Genomic DNA, 7614 nt, shown 5'->3' with positions numbered 1-7614 from the left:
AACATATATTCTCACTTTATACTTTCCATACATTTTATAGTTTACCTTTATAGGCCCCCAAAAATCCGGTGTTGGAATTAGAGCAGCTTTAGATTTCGCAGAAGTCATTCATGAATTTTCAAAAGTGAAATAGGAGAATATTTGTGTACGATAAACGAGAGTAGTTTATATTTGACTTCTCTGTTTCATCACACTTTTTAAACATTTTACCAGTTTTATGTTTCTCTAGTTAATCTAGATAAGCTCAAGAATTGCGAGAATTGTAAAAATAAGAAAGTAGAAAAGGTAAAAAGCAAAGATTATCATTCTGCATGAGTCTTAGTAACAGAATGAAGATTACATTCTCGCGGGGAAAAAAATATTTCGCAATAATTTTTGACACACTATTCTAGTATTCATGAGATCTTGATTTACGAGACAAAGGTAGAGATTCTTTTTTTTTTTTTTTTTTTTTTTTTTTTTTAAGTTAGGACGAAAACTTCTGCATTCTACTAGACTCCTCTGTATTTTAAAAAGTTGTTTTAGCTGTGTGAGTTTATGGCAATTGTACTTATTCCCTTTTTTAACGATGGTTTCTCATAATCTTCTTAATTTAAATTTTCAACTTATTTACCCGAGATATATATATATATATATATATATATATATATATATATATATATATATATATATATATATATATATATATATTTATGTGTGTGTGTGTAAAGGATACAAGCGGAACAGCTAAGTAGTCGGATATATCAAGAATTGAGGTCAGTGGAAACAAACTGGTATGTAAAATAATTTTTATCAGTGCCGACTTATCTTGGCAAATAGTCTCATTTCAATGCATTACAGTATTGAAAATGAGAATATTTGTCCAGAAATGTCAGCACTAATAAAGATTTTATGTACCAGTCTGTTTCCAGTGCCCTCATCTTTATATATATATATATATATATATATACATATATTATATATATATATATATATATAACTATATATATATATATATATATATATGTTATATTTCATATATAGATATATATATATTATATATATATATATATATATATATATATATATATATATATGATTATAATCACTTTAGCACGTGATTCGTTTATCACACATATCCACAGGTGAAAAATAAGAGACAGGGTGTAGTTTCTGACCGGTTTCGGCTTTATTTTCAAGCCATTGACAAAGGACTGATACATAGTATTAGAATTCACGAGTATATATACTACAAAGACAGTACTGACGAACATACACACAACCGTTTGAGACTGCAGATCCACCCACAGGCAGGTGTCAAGGTAGGAGTGGCTTTCAAAAATCATTTGGCTAAAATTTACAATAAATTCTCAAGGGATACTACCGCTTAAGGTACAAGTCCACACCTGACAGGTGTCAGTGAGGCGGGGTTGAACATCTCATTACCACTACTGCCCCCTTTACTCTGTTTACAAATATAATAATCCTATTTTTCATATATCTCTACAGCCTACCTCAAAGTTTAAACAGTTTACAAATTTCTTTTGATATTAAAGGATCAAGTTTATACATTCCTTGACTGATTATTGTTGTAACTTTCTTTTATAAAACTAGATTCAATGATATTCCTCTCCAATGCATTATTAGAACACACCAGTTTTTTTGCCCCTTCCCAGTTAATAGCATGATTGTTCTCACTAACATGTACAAATATACCACTATTTCCCTGTGCATATCTCACACATTGTTTATGTTGTTCTATTCTTTTTTCCAGTGCTTTCCCCGTTTGACCAATATAAAAGTTGTCACAAGACTTGCACGGGATTTTATATACACATCCTTTAGCATTGTCGGGGGAGTTCTTAATAAGCACCTGTTTCATTGTTTTATTGTTTTTAAAAACTACATTAACACCAAAATTCTTCAAGAGATGTGGGATATCTTTCTTATTACTATTATAAGGTAGTACAAGCAATTTTTTGTTGTTGTGAGGTTCTTTTTTATTTTGATACATGGTCTTTTTTGCCGCTTTTAATGCAGTGTTTAGTACATTATCTGGATATTTCAGTTTCTTGCCTGTATTCCGAATCTCATCTATCTCCTCATCGATATATTCTGGGCTACATACCCGTAGTGCTCTTAAAAACATGGATGCAAACACTGATCTTTTAACCCCGACGAAGATGGGAAGTATACAAACAGATACTTGTGCATAACATCACAGGTCTTAATAACCCACAGGGTGCCTTATTATACAAAGGCCCAGCCCTACACACACAACACACACACACACACCACACACACACACACACACATATATATATATATATATATATATATATATATATATATATATATATATATATATATATATATATATATATATATATACTGTAATAATATGCTTAATTTTCATTCGTGGCCTGTAAAGTAAATTTCATTCAGTTACTTTCAATTTAATTTGTTTATTGCCACAAAAACAAAGACTGGTTAAGGTTTTTCTCGCTCCCACCGAAGGTTGTTATTATTTAAGTGGTGCCTCGCCCATGAGAGTTGTTTTTTTTCTCTTTTCATGTATTTATTCGGCGGATGCTTGTTTGGTGATTTGCGGGTCGTTGCCTCACTTTTGGTGGGGACCGTGGCTGAGGATGAAAAGGAGTATGCATTCGGCTCCTTATCTTGGAGGTTTCCCTGACCTGATCCCTGCAGGACGTTATTAAAAATTTGGAGATTCTCTTGGCCTTGCTACGTTTGAGGACCCCCCTTTTCACCTGTATTACGGAGGGCGTTGACGGTGTTCCGCCTCCTAATTACTAAAGTCGCTGTGGAAGCTGCAGCCTTGTTTGAGAAACGTCTCCTGTGCTCTGTTCGGGCCACCCTTTCGATACTATATCTACGTATCTGCATCTCTGGACCTGCCTGCTGCCCTTGGGAATGCATCTTGTCTTGTCCCTTGTCCTGCTTTCGTCCTGAAACCTCCGGAGTCGTGAAAAGGCTTGAATCTGTTCAGCTAGCTGGTAAGGATATAAACTGAATATCTTTTTTATTGGCGTTACTGACGCGCGTCAGTGTATCCTTCGGCTGCAGACCCCCTTCGTGATTCCGGAGCGTTGATAGACAGCCGTGTCTGTAGTGTGTCATCGCCGTATACTGCCTGCTTGTAACCACCTATGATGTTAGATCGAGTGATCCGTGTTGAGTTATTTGTAATTATGTATGTAAATAATTTTGAGTAATTGTATGATCTAGGATTAAGGTTCTTTCCCTCTTTCATTATCTTCTCCAAAAGAATATTTTCAGGGCTTTCTAGAAATAGGCTGTTTTCCTTCCTCCTCCTAATTACTGTCTCTTGTTCTATCGTGTGAATGAGGATATTTTTAGGTAAAATATTTTGTAAACCCTAATCAGTTTTTTTTTTCATGTTGGTTTAATTTATGATTTATTTAAAATAAATACTAAAGTTTTGGTTTATATTTTCGTTAATCCTCTTTGAGTGTTATTTGGTGTTTTTCACTGTCTGGAGATCTTGCCCCTTGGCTTTAAATTCTAACCTTTGTGGCACTGATCGTTAAGAGAAAAGAGCCTGTTCTTGCCACTTATACTTTTTAAATAGTTGTGAGTAATGTTCATAACAAATATGTATGTATGTAGTATGTATGTATGTAGGTATGTATGTATGTATGATTGATGTATGTATGTATGTATAAAGAATGAAATACATTAAATATCAAGACGTACTCTATAATAGACAGAGGGGTGAAGATGATGTATTCTGTCCTAAAGCTTTTGTCAAGAAAAAACGAGAGGGGATCTTTTTATTCATTGGACTTTGCCCAAGAAAACTCTTCCTCTATTTTTTAGCAGTTACCGAAAGATCATTTGAATAACGTTGGTTGTTTGCCAAATGGAGATTCGCGATTATGCAATTTTTTACTTTTACTCTTTGTTTTCTTCTTGTTCTTTTCAAGTTTCTGGTCTTAACACTGGTGTGTGTGAAAGCGAGAGAGAGAGAGAGAGAGAGAGGAGAGAGAGAGAGAGACGAGAGAGAGAGAGAGAGAGAGAGATAGAAGTGTACTGGATATTAGTATGAAGACTAAAATAAGTGTTAGGTACAATGAATGATAATTATCATTCACTGATTTTAATTCCAAATATAATTTTCTAAAAAAAATTTAATTCCAAATATCATTTTCTTAAAGAATATTACTTGATTAAGGAATTATTTCGCATAATAACCTTCTTCATCAAAAGATTTCATCAAATATACAACAAAGATCATAGAGGTAGTATGTCTTCTTCATTTGAGCACTGAGAAAAAAAATGTATTTTGGGGATGGCTTGCAAGAATATTTGGATATCTATCCTCCCTGAAGGAATGTTAAATTTACATATATTGCAAAGAGAATCGTTATTCGGAAAAAGGCTGGAATTTGAATAAGATGACGGAGACGAGAAACATTACAAGAGACGGGCTGGGCAATGTCAAGATAGAAGGAATGAAAAGAATGATGAGAAATTCCGAAGAAAAAAAACACACAAAAAAAAGATACGTTTTTAGTTGTCAAGTGGTTGCAGATTTTGAATAAATGAATGAAGTATGGTGTAAACTAGAATGAATAACTATACTTAATGCATTTTTTGAAATGATAAATATATAAAAAGAATAAAATAAAATAGCTACAAACATATCTTAAATATTGTCTCAACAAGTAAAGTGAACAGGAAATATCACCAGCATCTCTTAAACACCATGAATCGGGGAAAACCTATACTCACGTAAGCAGATTATTAAAAGTTAAGACCTAACTGGGTATACTTTCTCCGTTTATGTTGTTAGCGACAGGCAGCAGACAAACGCAATGCAAAATCCAGTGAGCAATATAAAATCAAAGGAATTTTCATGACTTAATATTTTAAATAATTTTGAATAACATTTATTTGAAGCAACCGTTTTTCATATTTTATTTCTAACGCTTCCAGTAGACAAATGACATGATTCTATAAACGGAATTATATTGTATCTTTAATAGCACTCAAATGACTAGGTATGGTAAAACATTATTTTTCTAATTTGTCAGCATAAAACACTTAGCAAATAAAGCCTGTTAGTATATTTCCTGATTTAGAGGTGTGAAAGAAGGCTCAACATCAATACTGATTATACAATTATATTAGTAATTTGCATACTAATACGAATGGAAGTAGAAATTACAACACGTACTTAATATCAATGAACACAGACCGTATAATTTCCTTTGTTAAAAATTTTATACTTTGAAAAACAGAGACGCTTCTCTGTACAAATACAATAAAAAATTCTCAGTGCTTTCGAGAGACTGTTCAGCTTCGTGACTGATACAAGCTCGTTCCAAAATTGTCCGTGTTTTTCTTTCTAAATTTCTCTTGTGTGTATTTTCCCCAGTATGATAATGAGAGCTGGGCAGACCCCTCGAAATGTCTGTAAATTTTTCAGTATATTTGCACACTAGAATCAGTGTTTATTTTATCATCCCAAACACAGTGAGTTCGTGATTTTTCTTCTGATTGACACAATGACTCCCATTTGCTTTGTTCTTGACGTTAGACAGCTAAAAAGACTATTTTCTGAATGCAACAGAAATTAAGCCAGGTTTAGAACACATTGTAGTCCTAAAAATACACACACACACACACACACACACACACACACACACACACACACACACACACACATATATATATATATATATATATATATATATATATATATATATATATATATATATATATATATATATGAATGATAAAAATAAACAGGACAGCGAGAAGACCGGAGATAATTTCTTTGTTTTATTTACACCTACATCACACACACCCACACACACACGCACACACACACACACACACACGCACATATATATATATATATATACTATATATATACTATATATATATATATATATATATATATATATATATATATATATATATATATATATATATATATATAAAAGGTATAAGTCATGAAGGAAAGATAAGCACTGGAGTAGCTACAAGATCTTTCGACTCAACGTCGTTTACTTAGCAGACACACTAACATACACGAGAAACTGAGAGGACAAGGAAGGGTCGTATAAGTGACAGATAAGGATTATAAGGAGATTAGTTCCAAGTAACGGGGACAAGATCTTAGTGATATATTTCGAACGTTTATATGAAATTGAGCCAACAGTACTGATAATAGGCCGATAGGGTAATTTTCTTTGTGCGTTTTGACTAATCTGTACAGGTAAGGTAGCGATGGAGTACTAAGCAAATTGTCAGTCAAATTTCCTTCGCTAACTTACCTGTACGGATTAGTCAAAATGCACAAAGAAAATAGTCCTGTTGGCTAAATTTCATATAGACTTTCGAAATATATCACTAAGATCTTGTCCCCGTTACTTGGAACTATCTCAGATTCTCATATATATAATTCTCTAGATTTAGTTGATAAGTAAAACAAAATTACTCTTTGGTCCACTGATAGATTCGTTAGTTTTGATGTATGTTCTCTTTTTACTAAAGTCCCTATAGACTCTATTTTAGAATATCTCAGTAATGAACTCTCTCAGCATGAATTACCTCTACCTATAAGTCACATTATTTCCCTCACTAGGTTGTGCATTTGTGATTGCAAGTTTATATTCAATGGTGAATTTTATCAACAAATATTTTGTATGGCAATGGGCACCCCTTTATCACCACTCCTCTCAAACTTGTACATGGAATTCTTTGAAAAACGCTATTTACCTAATATCATTTGTATTCCTGTAAAGTGGTATAGTTATGTTAATGCTATTTTAGCTGTTTTTCCTGCTGGTATTGATGTAGATGATTTACTCTAGAATTAAAAAGAAAAAGACAATTGCTTTCCTTTCTTAGATGTTTTGATACATAGAGAACCATTTCAATGTAAATTCAGTATTTGTAGGAAACCAACCAACAACATAACTTATGTTCATTTCTATTCAGGTCACCATCTTAACATCAAACTATCAATTTTTTTCTTCTATGTTTTTACGACCATTGCGCATTGTCAGTCTCCAATATTTGGATCAAGAAATTGAATGCATAAGAAAAATAGGGAAAGATTAATGTTATCCTTCACATATATTAGATATTTGCTATATTAAAGCCCACAAAAAGTTTTATAGTGTAAGTAACATGGAGAAAGAAATTTCTAAGAACATTCTCAGTTTGCCTTATTTTAACGGATTTGAAACCATTAAATCATTGTTAAAATCTTTAAGGTCAACCTTGTATTTTCCTATAATAACACACATAGAGGAATGTTAATAAAAAAATGGCCCCATGGGAAGCAACAACATAATATATAAATTTCCATGTATGAACTCCCCTTCTTTTATCTCGGGCAATCGAGCAATGACTTAGATGTAAGAATAAAACAGTATAAATATTCTGTCAAATTGGGCAAACATCTAATGCAATATTCATTCATTTAAGTGAAAACAACCACCAGATAAATTGGATTGGTAGTTCAGTAATTGCAAGATTAAAAGATGTCTTATCACAAAATCTTTTAGAATCTACCATTATACAACTTACTTCCCATTGTAATTTTATATTAGTCGTGGGTTGTTTCATTTAGACCTA

This window comes from Macrobrachium nipponense, chromosome 38 (genome assembly GCF_015104395.2).
Source record: "Macrobrachium nipponense isolate FS-2020 chromosome 38, ASM1510439v2, whole genome shotgun sequence".
Lineage (NCBI taxonomy): Eukaryota > Metazoa > Arthropoda > Malacostraca > Decapoda > Palaemonidae > Macrobrachium > Macrobrachium nipponense.
The sequence above is the reverse complement of the archived record's forward strand: the minus strand, read 5'-3'. Positions refer to the sequence as shown.